The sequence below is a fragment of the Myotis yumanensis genome, unplaced genomic scaffold (assembly GCF_028538775.1).
Source record: "Myotis yumanensis isolate MYYU_CA2020_CCGP unplaced genomic scaffold, mMyoYum1.0.hap1 SCAF_3, whole genome shotgun sequence".
NCBI classification, from domain to species: Eukaryota; Metazoa; Chordata; class Mammalia; order Chiroptera; family Vespertilionidae; genus Myotis; species Myotis yumanensis.
The window spans coordinates 26,153,797-26,168,476 of NW_027223754.1; the positions used below are offsets into that span (position 1 = coordinate 26,153,797).

General features: G+C 43.1%; 1 protein-coding gene across 4 annotated transcripts in view; it reads left to right on the forward strand.

Moving 5' to 3' along the window:
- AP3M2 (adaptor related protein complex 3 subunit mu 2) overlaps positions 1-14,680 on the forward strand; it is a 63,748-nt gene that overhangs the window by 25,592 nt on the left and 23,476 nt on the right. The window contains exon 1 of one of the 4 annotated variants that reach the window (XM_070408466.1): positions 13,602-13,635. The exons of 1 other annotated variant lie outside the window; for it this stretch is intronic. The gene's annotated coding sequence lies outside the window, so the exon portion shown is untranslated. Of the gene's footprint in view, positions 1-13,601; positions 13,636-13,743; positions 13,804-14,196; positions 14,214-14,680 lie in introns of those variants that run through there. 2 more of the 4 variants (XM_070408467.1, XM_070408469.1) reach the window with 2 other exon arrangements.

Below are 14,680 nucleotides of genomic sequence, written 5' to 3' on the forward strand. Positions count from 1 at the left end.
ACACTCTCCTCCCGGGCTCCCCTCCCCCTCCGACCCGCCGTATGGTGTGTGTGGCAGTGGCAGCTGTTGTCAAAAGAAGGCACCCCTTTGTCTCCAAGGGATGAAAGACATTTGGTTTTCAACGCCACCCTTTCTCTCCACCCAACTTTTTCTCAGCGCACTGCACCCTGTCCCCAGAAGGTGCCCCTTGATGCTAGAACCCCGCCCCGCCTACCCAGCCGTAGCTTTGGTACCAATTTCCTCCCGGATCTCTCTTCCCAGAGCATTTCTGCCTTTACCTCCAACTCTTGGAGTCACCAGAAGTCTCACTCTCAAGTGTAGTGTCTGAACTAGGGGAATTCGCTTGAGAAATCCCGGGTTTCTTTTTCCCATCTCTGCTCTTGGAGTTGTAGTCCGAGCCACTTCTCCCCTCAGACCCCATAGCGCCACCTTCTGTAGCAAGAGCGTATTACCGGGTCTGGTCCCGTTCATGCAAAAGCTCTTTGCCACGCTAGTTTTAAAGTTGGGCCTGCTCCTTAGAGTAAGGACTATGTGGTTAACTGTCCTAGGGACCGCCCACTCAAACAGCTGGACACCTTCTGGCTGAAGAAAAGGCAACACGATTATATAAACAATATGACCTGTATTTTTCAGAAACTTCTCATTTAAACAAATGTAATGTTAAAATACACGGGCAGGGCAACCCACTTGGGTCCCCTCCCTGCTAGAGGGAGTCTATCTCTCAATAAACTTTGCTTTCGTTTACAAAAAAAAAAAAAAAAAAAATACATGGGCAACAGGTAATGAAGATATGGTGGAGTGGGTAGGGGCTGAGAAGAGGGAGGGGGAAAGGGGGTGAGAAATGTGAAATATCTGTAATACTATCAACAATAAAAAATATATTTAAATATATGTATATGTACTAGTGTCCTGGTACACGGATTCATGCACATTTCTTCTTTAGTTAGAAGAAATAACAACATGCTATAACAACCTCGAAGACATGATATAAAAACAACATTGATAAAAACAATGACTGATAAATTGATTAAACTTATTCTAATATCTCCCTGTATACCACATTAAGACTAAAAACACTTTCAGAGTGCTTGACTAATTTCCCTTGTGATGAAGTATTTACAACTTTAACGTCACACACTCTTCGAACTTGAGAGAAAGCAACATATAACTGACCATGTCCGAAAACAGGTTCAGGTAGGAATATTCCTATTCTGTCTAGATTGGTGCCAGTGAGAGCTTTATATGTATCATGCATGCGTGAGCCAACGTTTATTTTTAAATTGCCAGTGCGTGTCATATGTACCGGCTGGTTGGACGGTCAGATGGATGGACAGTTGGTCACTTAGCCTTTTATATATACAGATATTTTAAAGTTTTGTATTACTTTGAATGACTATCTAAATATGATTTACTTTATTTTGTCTGTGGCGGAACTTTATACAAATTAAATTAAAAATGAGAAGACATCTTTGGTTAACTGTGTCTGGGATTGGGGGTTCAAAGAATATTGCATCTGAGCCCATAATCTGCACTAGGGATCCTAAGATTGGAATAGATGGTGTTTTCCAGACCTCTCTGGAAATAAAAAAGGTTACAGTGGTGAGAGAAAAAACAGGATCAAGAAGGAGGAGGGATGCTGTGGAGAAAAAAATGCAGAAGTTTATAATCAGAGGCAACAGAAAGAGCAAAACTGGGTATATTGAGCTATTATGGAGATAAAGACAAGTCAGGGTTCTGTGTGGTAGGGAACAATAATCAGTATAAAATGTTATCTAATACTAAATAGGGTAGATGCTAGAGCTAGAAATTTGAGGATAACTGTTTCAGATCTCATTGAGTCTACTTTTGAAAGAACTTAAAAAACACTTTGGGAATGCTACAAGAATGACAAGTAAAAGGCAAAGGAAGTTCAGCAGGTGACTGACAAGAAGTACATTTTTCTGGTCTTTGCTTCCAATTACTAACAATTACTTTTGATAAACAGGAAGCAGCCAAGTCTGGCACACAGGAAACAAGTATTTGCAAAGTGAAGGTTTTTTTCATTTGAGAATAATTTTTATCTAAATACCTATCTAGAAAATAAAAAGCATGTTCCTTTGATAACTTTTCTTTACAATCCAAGCTCCATTGTTTCCCAACATCACTGAATAAATTATGGAGGAAATTCTACCAGTTGTTCCTGATGTTTGATAAATATTTCCCCAGTGATTTCGAGTGAGTCACAACAGAGCATCACAATTCAGAACTCTACTTATTTAACTTGATGGTTTTAAAAAAGTATTTAAGATTGTTAACAAGTAAAAGCAATTTTACCTTTTTGACAGTAATACTCATAGTTACATCTGTACTCTGATTTTTAGCAATAAACACATTTTATTTTATTAAAGTTACACACGGAACTATATAGAAGTGTGCTCCATGGAGCTCAGGGGCTACCGAGGGGATTAAGATTGAGGCCAAGGAGACAGAACTCTAAAGTTCTCATCCCCATTCAGAGCAGCTCTGCTTTATCTGTCTCATATGTAAGCTTTCATTTCTCTAAAATATTTCACCGCTAAACAAAATTAAGACCATTGTTATAATAGAAACTTAGAGTTGGAAAAAAAAAACTTGGAGATAATTTAGTCCAATCTTCTCATTTCACAGATAAGAACATTGAGATCCAAGGAATTTATCACACCATCAGTCAGATCACACCCTGTGACCGCAAGCCATCCCTACAGCCATTTCAGACCAGGGCTAGCCACATGACCCCCTCCCTCACCATCACTTGCTGGATCTTCTTTTTACTATGAACATGTTTTTGTCTTTTTCTTTTAATCTATTTTGTGGAAATTAAATAAAAGCTCTCTGTGGAGCTTTTCTGTTTTCTAGTCAGTCTTCCCTAAGTCCTTGAATTCCAGACTGTTTTTAGAATATCCAATCTATTCATTGTAGCTGCTCTATTTACTCCCACTGGCTGTGGACAGCTATTAGTTACCTATCCAATATCCATTCTCCTATCTTCCTTATTAACAGAGTTCTATTGGGGGGGGGGGGGGGAAGGGGGGTAGTAATGTGCCCAGCTAGAAACATTCCTAGGATCTCTTTTAGCTTAGTTCTGAACAATAGAGCACAAGTGGGACTTCAGGAAAAGCTCATTAAAGAGAACTGATCCACTGGCTCATGCCCGCTTGCTTTTTGTTTTTCCTCCTTCTTTCTTCCTGGAATATAGCTTGATGGTTGGGGCCACAGCAACAATGTTGTGAGCATGAGGGTGAAAATGACACTCTAGGAATGGTGGAATGGCAAGCTAAGAGAAGCCCAAGTCCTTGATGGGAAGCTGCCATTCCAGTCCTAGATTTTCTAACTCTAGACTTCTCATAAGGTGAGAGAAAAATAAATGCTCACCTTGTTTAAGCCAGTATTATTTGGGTTTTTTGTTGCATGTAGTGAAATGTAATTCCTGCTGGCTCCCATTTGGGACAAGAGCAAAGTAGATTAGGACTTCAATTTTATTGAGTGATCTGTTTTTGAACACTTCCTACTTGCTTATATGGTACTTACATAACACCATCACAGGGCTCATAGCATAATAATAAATACAAAATTCATTCACTTAGTCATGTAATGAAACAATCTTCTGCCCTACTCTCTACCCCTGGCTATGTGTAGACATATGTGTATGTCTCTTTTCCAGATGCTAGGTACATGTGTTGCAAGACCTAAAATTTCAAGTGCTGCCTTGACATCTTTGAGCAACACCAGAAGTCTCCCAGCCTGGCTAGTTCCTTTATCAGATAGACCAGTTGTACTCCATGCAGTGGGTAAGTGCTCAATAGTCTTGCAGGAACTAAGGATCATCCCACCCTCTTGTCACTACAAAGCTTGCCTCTCACAGCCCCTGCTGGTTCACTCTATGCCAGTGTGCAACCCCGACAAGGTCCTGCATGATGTGCAATGTCCTCCTCCCTGGCCTGTGAGTATACTAATGACCTGCTGTCATTACTAATGACCTGCTGTTAGTTTCACCTGTCCAGTGTTGGGTGTCATGTGTTTGGCCATCTCCTACTATTTAAGGCAGGGTTCCTTCCTTCACTAACAGGTTATAAGGAAGTGATTAGAACAGTCCATTTATTTAACAAACATTTATTGAGGCCTCTTGGGTGCCAGGTACTGTGTAAGGCAATGGCTATAAGGGTGAGCGAGAGAGATACAGTGCTTGCCCTCAAGATGCACATACTCTAGTGGGGAAGACTGACAAAGAAAAAAGACAACAGGGAAATAAGTACAGTAATTACAAGCTGTGGTATGTGTTAGAAAAAAAACCCAAAACCATAGAGAGTAGCCTATGGCAGTGGTCGGCAAACTGTGGCTCTCGAGCCACACTCGGCTCTTTGGCCCCTTGAGTGTGGCTCTTCCACAAAATACCGACTTCTGCACATGGGCCACGAAGTTTCAATTGCACTGTACGTGTGCGCCCACACGTGGTATTTTGTGGAAAAGCCATACTCAAGGGGCCAAAGAGCCGCATGTGGCTCGCCAGCCGCAGTTTGCCGACCACTGGGTGGCAGAGGAAGAGGAAGATGGGGAGGGGGGTGAATTTAGATAAGGTGGTAATGGAAGACTCTCTAAGAAGGTGACATAAGTAAGACCTAAAGGAAGAAAAGGAGCTAGCTATGTGAAGACCAGGGAAGAGCCTTTCAAACAGAGGAAACGACATATTCTAGGGCCTAGAATTAGCAGGGGAGAGGCTGAGTGACAAGAGGTTCAACTGGAAAGATGGGAGGAAATAAATAAAAGATGTGTGCCACCCAGCCAGTGGTTGAGCATCGACCTGTGAACCGGGAGGTCCACGGTTCATTAGGTTCCATTACCAGTCAGGGTACATGCCCAGGTTCCGGGCTTGATCCTCAGTGTGGGGCGTGCATGAGGTAGCTGATCAGTGATTCTCTCTCATCATTGATGTTTCTATCTCTCTCCTCCTCTCCCTTCCTCTCTGAAATCAATAAAAAGTATATATATTTTTTAAAATAAAAGATTGTGTGCCTTAGTCTATTTGGACTGCTATAACTAAAATACTATAGATTGAGTGGCTTACACAACAAATGTTCATTTCTTACAATTCTGGAGGCTGGGAAGTTCAAGATCAACATGCTGGCAGATTCAGTGTCTGGTGAGGACCTGCTGCCTCATTCACAGACGACTGTCTCCTTGAGGTGCCTATACATGGTGGAACAGGTAAGGTTGCTCTGTGGGATCTCTTTGGTAAGAGATGCATTCATGAGGACTAATCCCATAGATGAGGGCTCACTCCCATAACCTAATCACTCCCAAAGGCCCCACCTCCAAATAGCATCCCACTGGACATTAGAATTTTGCATAAACCTATGCATTTTGAGGGAACGCAAACATTTAGTCTGTAGCAAGGTGGTAAAGGCATTTGGATTGAATGTTGTGGAGAGGCATTGAAAGGTTCTGACCTGCAGATAAGTGTTCACAGTTGTAAAAACTCACTTTTGCTCCCTTATAGAAAATGAATCAAAGGGGGTGAGAGGAACATTTTAAAATATCAATTCTTCCGATCTATGACCATGAAATATCCTTCCATTTATTTGTGTCTTCTTCAATTATTTTCCTTAATATCTTACTGTTTTCGGTGTACAAGTCTTTCAACTCTCTGGTTAAATTTATCCCTAGATATTTTATTCTTTTGATGTAATTATAAATTAGAGTTTTCTTAATTTCTCTTTTCAATAGTTTGTTATTGGTGTTTAGAAATGTGTATTGATTTTGTGTCCTGCAACATTACTGAATTTATTTATTAGTTCCAAGACTTTTTGATGGAGTCTTTAAGGTTTTCTACATATAATATCATGTTATCTACAAAGAGTGATAGTTTTACTTTTTCCTTTCTAATTTGAATGCCTTTTATTTCTTTTACTTGCCGAATTGCTTTGTCTAGGAATTCCAATGCTATGTTGAATAAAAGTGGCAACAGTGGGCATTGTCTTGTTTCTGCTCTTAAAGGACAAACTTTCAGCTTTTAGCCATTTAGTATGCTAGCTGTGGGCTTGACATATGTGGCCTTCATTATGTTGAATATTATCCCACCTTAAAAGTAATAAAATCTTGCTTTTTGTGACAACAGCGATGGACCTTGAGGGCATTATGCTAATGAAATAAGTCAGACAGAGAGAGACAAGTACTGTCTGATCTCTCTTATATGTGAAATCAAAAATAAAACAACAACAACAAGCTCATAGATACAGAGAATAGGTTGGTGGTTGTCCGGAGGGGGTTAGTAAGAATGGTAATGGGTGAAGGGGGTCAACATAAATAAATACATAAATACATAAATGCATAGGAATGAATTATAGTCACATTTGCTCTAACTGCTCATCTCAGAATTATAAATACACTTTTTTCTTTAAACATACACCCTAAATTCAAAATAATTGCTCATGATTATCTTTCCTTTCTCCATATGCTTGTTTACAATGAAGTCTTCAAAGGGAAATAACCATAGGCATAAAATATTTATTGTCATCATTTGCATAGTATAGATGTTCAATAAATATTTCTTGCCTAGATAAAAAAATTATATCTTCTCAAAGTAAGAAGGAAGTCAGTCATAAAAGTTCACATATTGTATGATTTTATTTATACTAAATATCCAAAATAGGCAACTCTATAGTGACAGAAAGTACATTAGTTGTTGCCTAGGGCTGGGTGGTTGGGAGGAAATGGAAAGTGACTGCTAATGGATACCGGGTTTCTTTTTGGGGTGATGAAAATGTTCTAAAATTAGATTGTGGCAATGGGTGTACAACTCTGTGAGTATACTAAAAACATTTTTTTTTTTTTTTCCTTGAATCAGTGAATAATTTTATTTATTTATTTTTTTTAATTAAATCTTTATTGTTCAGATTATTACATTTGTTCCTCTTTTTTCCCCCCATAACTCCCCTCCTTCCAGCTCCCACCCCACCCTCCACCCTCACTCCCCACCCACTGTGTTCATCAATAGGTGCATGATTTTTGTCCAGTCACTTCCCGCATCTCCCACACCCCTTTTCCCCCCAAGAATAGTCAGTCTATTCCCTTTCTATGTCCCTGATTCTATTATAATCACCAGTTCATTCTGTACATCAGGTTATTTATTCACTTGATTCTTAGATTCATTTGTTGATAGATGCATGTTTGTTGTTCATAATTTGTATCTTTACCTTTTTCTTCTTCTTCCTCTTCTTAAAGGATACCTTTCAGCATTTCATATAATACTGGTTTGGCGGTGATGAACTCCTTTAGCTTTTCCTTATCTGTGAAGCTCTTTATCTGACCTTCAATTCTGAATGATAGCTTTGCTGGATAAAGTAATCTTGGTTGTAGGTTCTTGGTATTCAGCACTTTGAATATTTCTTGCCATTCCCTTCTGGCCTGCAAAGTTTCTGTTGAGAAATCAGCTGACAGTCGTATGGGTATTCCCTTGTAGGTAATTGAGCCTCTTTCTCTTGCTGCTTTTAAGATTTTCTCTTTGTCTTTTGCTCTTGGCATTTTAATGATGATGTGTCTTGGTGTGGTCCTCTTTGGATTCCTTTTGTTTGGGGTTCTCTGCGCTTCTTGGACCTGTAAGTCCATTTCTTTCTCCAGATGGGGGAAGTTTTCTGCCATTATTTCTTGAAATAGGTTTTCAATATCTTGCTGTCTCTCATCTTCTGGCACTCCAATAATTCTGATATTAGACCGCTTAAAGCTGTCCCAGAGGCTCCTTACACTATCTTCACACTTTCGGATTCTTTTTTCATTTTGCTTTTCCAATTGGGTGTTTTTTGTCGAATCTTTTGTTTGATTATTGTGCTCCTCTGGTCTGCTATTGGGTATAATATTCTTTATTTCAGTCCGTGTATGCTTACTTTCTAATTTCTTTATCGTAGCATCGAGGGTCTCATTAGTTTTCGTGAGGTTCTGCACAAATTTATGGCAAGCCCTCAAAATTGCGATTCTTAGCTCCATATCCTCCATTTCTGTCATGTTTTTTTGTCTCCGCATCTTTTATGCTTTCTTGGTGCACCCCCTTGTGGTCTCTGTGCGCAGTCTTGTTCTAGCCAAGCCTTAATTGTTGTAGTTAACACTAGAGGGGTTTGACCACCAGGCCGACTGGCTATAGGAATCAGCTGTATAGAAAACGTCTGCCTTCTGGGGAGGCGCTAATCCAGCCTTTGCCTGAGGCGATAGGCAAATGGCTGTGCGCAGGGTTTGGGCGGGGCGGGATCGACAGGGCGGGCGGAGGGAGCAGTTATGGCCACGCTCAGTCCCGTTCCCAGAGGCTCTGCTTCTCAGAACCCCGGCAGCCGCTGCAAACTTCGGAGAGAAAGCTGCCCTCAGGTTCCAACTGATGCCGGATAATCCCGCTTCTCCCGTTTGAGTCTGGGTCCCTAGAGACTCGCCCGGATCTGGAGCCCAGAGTCTGAGACTCACTCCCGACAGAAAACGACAACCGCGCCCTCAGCCACCAGCCCGCTTTGCGCGCGCACCTCGGTACCTTTGTATTTTCCACACTGCGCCGCCTCTGAGCCTCGATTTGCTGTTCTCTTTCCTTCTAGTTGTAGAGTCTCTCTTCAGCCAGCCTTCCTGTGGTTCTGGGTGATGTCCGTTCAGTCTTTTAGTTGTATTTTTGAAATGGTTGTTTGCGGCAGCGGTCTCCGGTGTTTACCTACGCCGCCATCTTGGTCTCAGCGAATCAGTGAATCTAAAAACATTTTTAAAGGGTGAATGTTATGGCACATACATGATATCTTAATAAAACTAGGATGGTTTCCTGATGTACTTTAGAGATGGAATCAAGAGGGTTTGTTTCTGATTAGATGCGGATGAGGGCAATGGAGGACTTAAGGATGATTCAAGAGTATTGGTTTGAATAGTTGAATAGATAGTGGTGACATTTACTGAAATAGGGAAAACAAGGTGGTGCAGGGTTGGAGAAAGGAGCAGATTTGGGAAAGAAACTCAAAGGTTCCTTTTTGCTCTATTAAGATGTCTATGAGGCGTCTAAGTGGAGTTTTCAAGTGGCAACTGGATATGTGGGTCTGGAGGCCTGTGAAGAGGTAGAGTCGTCATCATTGAAAGAGTACTTACACTCGTGAGGTCAGCTAGGCACAGAGTGCAGACAGAATGAAGGAGTGTCTAGTAAGAAGCCGTAGAATAATTCCATGCGTCTGAGGTGTGTGTGTGGCCTGATAGTTGCATATTTCTGGGGTTCATCATCTAGGGAAGGGGATTGGTGTGGTGATTACTTTCCCTAGGAGACTGGAATCAGTAGGCTAGCCTGTGGATGCCAGGAGAGGGATGCTGCTGTCTCCTATTCAGGCAGGGTTTGGATTTCAGGAACTTGAGATGATTTTGCTGGGGCTTCCGAATAAGAGAAGCTACAGAGAACTTCTGCCACCTGGAAGCATCCCAAGATTCCTTGATTACATCACATCTTGTGAGCTATATTATTATTTAATGTTACTTTTGTTTAATGTTACTCTTTCTGTGCATTTTCCTTTTTTAAAATTAAGTGATTAATTTAAAAAATTGATCAGAGAGAGAGAGAGAGAGAGAGAGAGGGAGAAATATCGATGTGTGAGAGAAACATCAATCAGTTGACTCCTGCACCCACCCCAACCATCGATTAACCCTGCATCCTGGGTATATGCCCTAACTAGGAATCAAACCCTCCTTTTGGTGTACAGCTGATGCTCCAACTGAGCCACACCGGCCAGGGTTTCATTTCCCTTTTATTATCCCCAAGTCTTTAGACCATTTTTGTATAAGTGTCCACCCTGTTCTTTGCTCTGCTATGGCCCTCTCCAATCCACCTCACACACATAATCTTTCTGAAATGTATCTGAAAGCATTTTACTCTCCATTAAGTTAACATTTCTTCAATGGAATCCCAGGCTTAGGAGAGAGGCAGGAGGTGCACACTGCTTCAGTCTTCCTGTGTGCTGAAACGCCAATTTATTTGACCTTTGGCAAGTTAACTGTACACTCATTGCAGTATTCTCATCTATAAAAAGGGATCAGCTGGGCCGGTTTGATTCCCAGTCAGGGCATATGCCCAGGTTTTAGACTTGATCCCCAGTCGGGGGACATGCAGGAGGCAGCAGTGGATGGATGTTTCTCTCTCAATGAAGTTTCTTTACTTCTTTCTTCCTTTTTCTTTCCTTCTTTCTTTCTTTCTTTCTTTCTTTCTTTCTTTCTTTCTAAAGGGCCAATTCAGGCTTTTAAAATATATACATTTTTTTTTATTGATTTCAGAGAGGAAGGAAGAGGGAGAGAAAGATAGAAACATCAATGATGAGAGAATCATTGATCAGCTGCCTCCTGCACGCCCCATACTGGGGATTCAGCCCGCAACCTAGGCATGTGCCCTGACTGGGAATCAAACCATGACCTGAACTATAGTTAAGTTAGAATGAGAGAAAGAATGCAGACTTTCTTTCTTCCTTTCTTTTCTTTCTTTCTTTCTTTCTTTCTTTCTTTCTTTCTTTCTTTCTTTTTTTCTTAAAAGGAGATTAGGAAGACAAGTAGGAGGTAGGTGGTCATGAGCTTTGTAATAATTGTTAATAGTTATAAAACACTATGTGCCATGCACACTGTCCATTCATTCCATAAATATTTAGTGAGTCCTACTATGTACCAGGCACTGTTCTAGTGTTTGGATACAGAATACTAATGAACATAACAGAAATCCTTGCCTAGTGGAGCTTACATTCTAGTGAAGGAAGACAGATAAGAATCAATAAACATAATAAGTAAACTATATAGTACTAAGGGCCTGGTGCACTAAATTCGTGCACAAGGAGGCGGGGGCGGGGGGGGGGGGGCGTCCCTCAGCCCAGCCTGCACCCTTTCGCAAAATGGGACCCCTTGGGGGATGTCGGGCCTACCGGCAGTAGGACATTCCTCTCACAATCCAGATGCTGCATGCACCAGTGACCATCCTTTTCATACAGGTGAAAGGCATCTTGCTGTTGTATGGGCAGCTACATTTTTTTGCCCTGATTATAAAAGTAGTACATAACATGATCCTTCTGAGGCAGTAGTACCATTTTCCCCATTTGTGGGTGGAAAAACTAAAGCAGAGAGAAGTTAAGTAATTGGCTTTGTCACACAGTTATAAGTGTCAGAATCAGGGCTGACCACAAACATTTGAGCAAAGATTTGGAGGAGATGGGGACACGGCGGGGAGGGGCACTCCAGTAAAGGGAATGGGCAGAACAAAGCTTTACCACCACCACGTGCTTGGGGAGTCCCAGGAACAGTAAGGATGACAGTGTAGCTGGAGTAGAATGAACAGGAGGTAAAGGAGAGGAGGTTATAGGGTTGAGAGTGGGGACTGGGTTTCACAGGATCTTGACATCTATTTTAAAGATTTTGGCTTGTGGTGCTTTTGAAATGGGTATCCAATGGAAGGTTGAACAAAGGAGTAACAGGATCTGATTTATCAATCTGCTGGATTGAAAAGAGACTGTATGTGGGCCAGGGTGGAAGACCAGTTGGAAATATACTGCAGTAATCTAGGTGAGAGACATGCGCTTGGACCAGGGTGTGGCCAGGGAGGTGGTGAGATAGCATCAGATTCTATATATAGCCTGAGGGAAGAGCCAGCTGGATGTGGAGAGTGAGAACATGAAAAAGTGAAGGACCCCTGGGCCTGACCATCTGGCTCCATCAGCTAAGATGAAAAGGACTATGGATGGAGCAGGTTTAAAGGGGGAAAAAAAAATCAGGAGTTCAGTTTGGGATATGTTAAGTTTAATATATCTAGAGCTCTCTTAGCCATCCAAGTGGAAATGCTGAGAAGGCAGCTGGATATATATGAGTCTAGGCATCAGGAGGGTCTGGGCTAAAGATGTAAATTTGGGAGTTATCAGTATATGAATATTGAAAATCATGAGACCAGGTGAAATGACTAAAGGAGTGAGCATGATGAGAGAAGAGGACCAGAGCCTGGGACACTCTAAGAGTTCAAAGAGGAGCGGAAGAGCCAGCTTCATGTAATCCCCCCACCTACCCTAAAATGAATTACTTATGATCCCCCTTTTTAAAAAAAATGTTTTCATTGATTTTGAGAGAGAGAGGAAGGGAGAGGGATAGAGAAATAGAAACTTCTATGAGACTGCCCAGTGTTGCTCAGAGGTTGAGCGTGGACCTATGAACCAGGAGGTCACAGTTTGATTCTTGGTCAGGGCACATGCCTGGGTGGCAGACTCCATCCCCAGGAAAGGGGCGAGCAGGAGGCAGCTGATCAATGATTTTCTCTCACCATTGACACTTCTCTCTCACCCTCCCTCTCCCTGCCTCTCTGAAATCAATAAAAATATATTTAAAATAAAATAAGAAGTTTGTACTATCAGTGTCCTTATTTGAGAAGTGACGAACTTGAAGTTTAGGGAAGTTAAGGTACTTTCTCAAGGTAGCACAGCTGGTAAGTGTTGGAGCACTTCAAACTCAGGCAGTCTGGCACCGGAGCCCCTAAGCTCCCTTATGGGATGCCACATCATCCAGCCATTTTGATTTTGGGTTTTCTCATATACTCAGTTCAAAATTAGCCAACTATCTGCCCTTAGCAAGTCTGGCAGAAAACTATCCACGCCCTGTTCGATAAACACCTATTATGGTCCTGTGTAAGGAGTAGCTGCTGCTCACGCTCCCTTTTACCAACGTGAAAAGTGAAGCAGTCAGGGTGACATCCTCCTGGTCTAGGTAGACATCATTACCACCATCACCACACTTCAGCACTGTATTGAACACATACAATGTGCCAGGAACCAAGGCAAACACCTTATCTCACCTTATTTAATAACTACTTTTTAAAGCTAAAATTGAATCTTGTTTTCTGACCTCTACTCTTGTGCTTTTCTGGAGCACAATGACTTGAATCACTTAAAATAATAGTAATATCACCATCATTAGCGCTTCAATGCGATTTGGAGAGATACCTGCCTCGCACCTAACTGAGATTCTTAAAGGTTAAGTATCTTGCCCAAGGTCAAGCAGGTGGTGGTCTAGTTGGGGCTGAAAGAAGCCTCCAGAATCCAGGTCCAGAGCTCTGGATGAGAGGCTCGACCGCCCATCACCTTTACTATACCCAATGCACATAAATGAAAGGGCACCACGTCTCTTTTTAAATGCACTTATCTAACGGAGAGTAGTTGTTACTGCTCATGATTCATTATCCATGATACGCTATTAGATAAATCAATGCCCCGGAAATCACACTTTTTAGCATCCCCTGGAGGCACATCCCGCGGTTCTGCAGCTGCCAGCAACAGCCGGCCAGGCCTTTGTGACTGGCGGCCAGCCGACTGCTCACGACAGCCAATCAGGGCTTGGAGTCACAGAGCTGCACCAATCGGAGATGAACCAAACCTCGATAAGGGCCCATTGGGAGCTTGAGCCGAAGAACTGGGTGAGCCACGAACCGCAATCAATCTGAGGGGAGGGATGGAACACTGATGTCCAATCCGCGGCTTTCAGACCTCCGTCGCGGGCCAGGCCGGCCAATCAGCGGGCGTGCGGCGGCCGGTGCGCGCGCGGGGGGCAATGGGGAGGCGGGGCCTGTCCGCGCAGTGGAAAGGTGGGCGCTGCGAAGAGCAAGGCCGGGTGAGGAGGGCTGGCGACCTGGGTCTGGAGAGGGGGGTGACGTGCGCTCACAGCCCACCGGGGTGGCGGCTAGGGCGCGCGAGGGTGGGGCGGGGCGAGCGGGGCAGGGGCCGGGTCACGAGATGCCACCAGACTGAACCTCCGCGCGGCGGGATGCTGCGGGGAGAGGTAAGGGACTGGGTACCGGGCGGTGAAGGTGGCCCGCTCGGGGATGCTGGCTGAGGGAGGAGGGGATACTGTTGCCATGGCAACGCAGTGTGCAACCTGTCCACTCCTTTCGCCTCCCGAACGTGCACACACCTTAAATCTACCCCCTTTGCCACCCGGACACAAGCGGTGTCTGTCGTCTGTGGCTCACAGGCGGCTGGGCTGGGACCAGCGCAAAACGAACCCACTTTGGCAGCTGTCTCTGCTCCACGTCCTAGCTCCTCTCGGCTTCCCCGTCCTCCCGCTGCGGGCAGAGGGAGTAAGCTGGCGCCGGCACTTGGCACAACAGGCCTCTGCGGTGTAACCTCCTGGGCCAGTTCGCAGAGTGGACACAGTTGGGATACAGTGCACCTGCCTCATCCTAGGAACTGGTACCGTAGAGATGCTGTAGGCTGAGGGACCAGGGGTCTCCCCGAGAGGGATTTTTTAAAAAAGGCATCTAACACAGAGCCTTGTGCATAACAAATACTTAGAAATCGGGGGTTGACTGAATGAATCAGACCACAATGGCAGCTTTCCCTTCCATAGACCAGCGCTGTCCCATAGAAATATAATGAGAGCCACATGCTGTATACTAAATTTACATTTTCTAGTAACCACATTTTAAAAAGCAAACAGGTTAAATTAATGTTAATGTATTTTACTTAACCCCATCTATACAAAATATCAATATTAAATGTAATCAAAATTAAATCAATATTACTTTATCAATATGAAATCATTGGGAAGATATTATAAATTCTCATTTTCATACAAAGCCTTCAAAATCTGGTGTGTATCTCACACTTACAGAACATCTCAATTTGGACCAGCCACATTTCACGTGCTCATTGGTCAT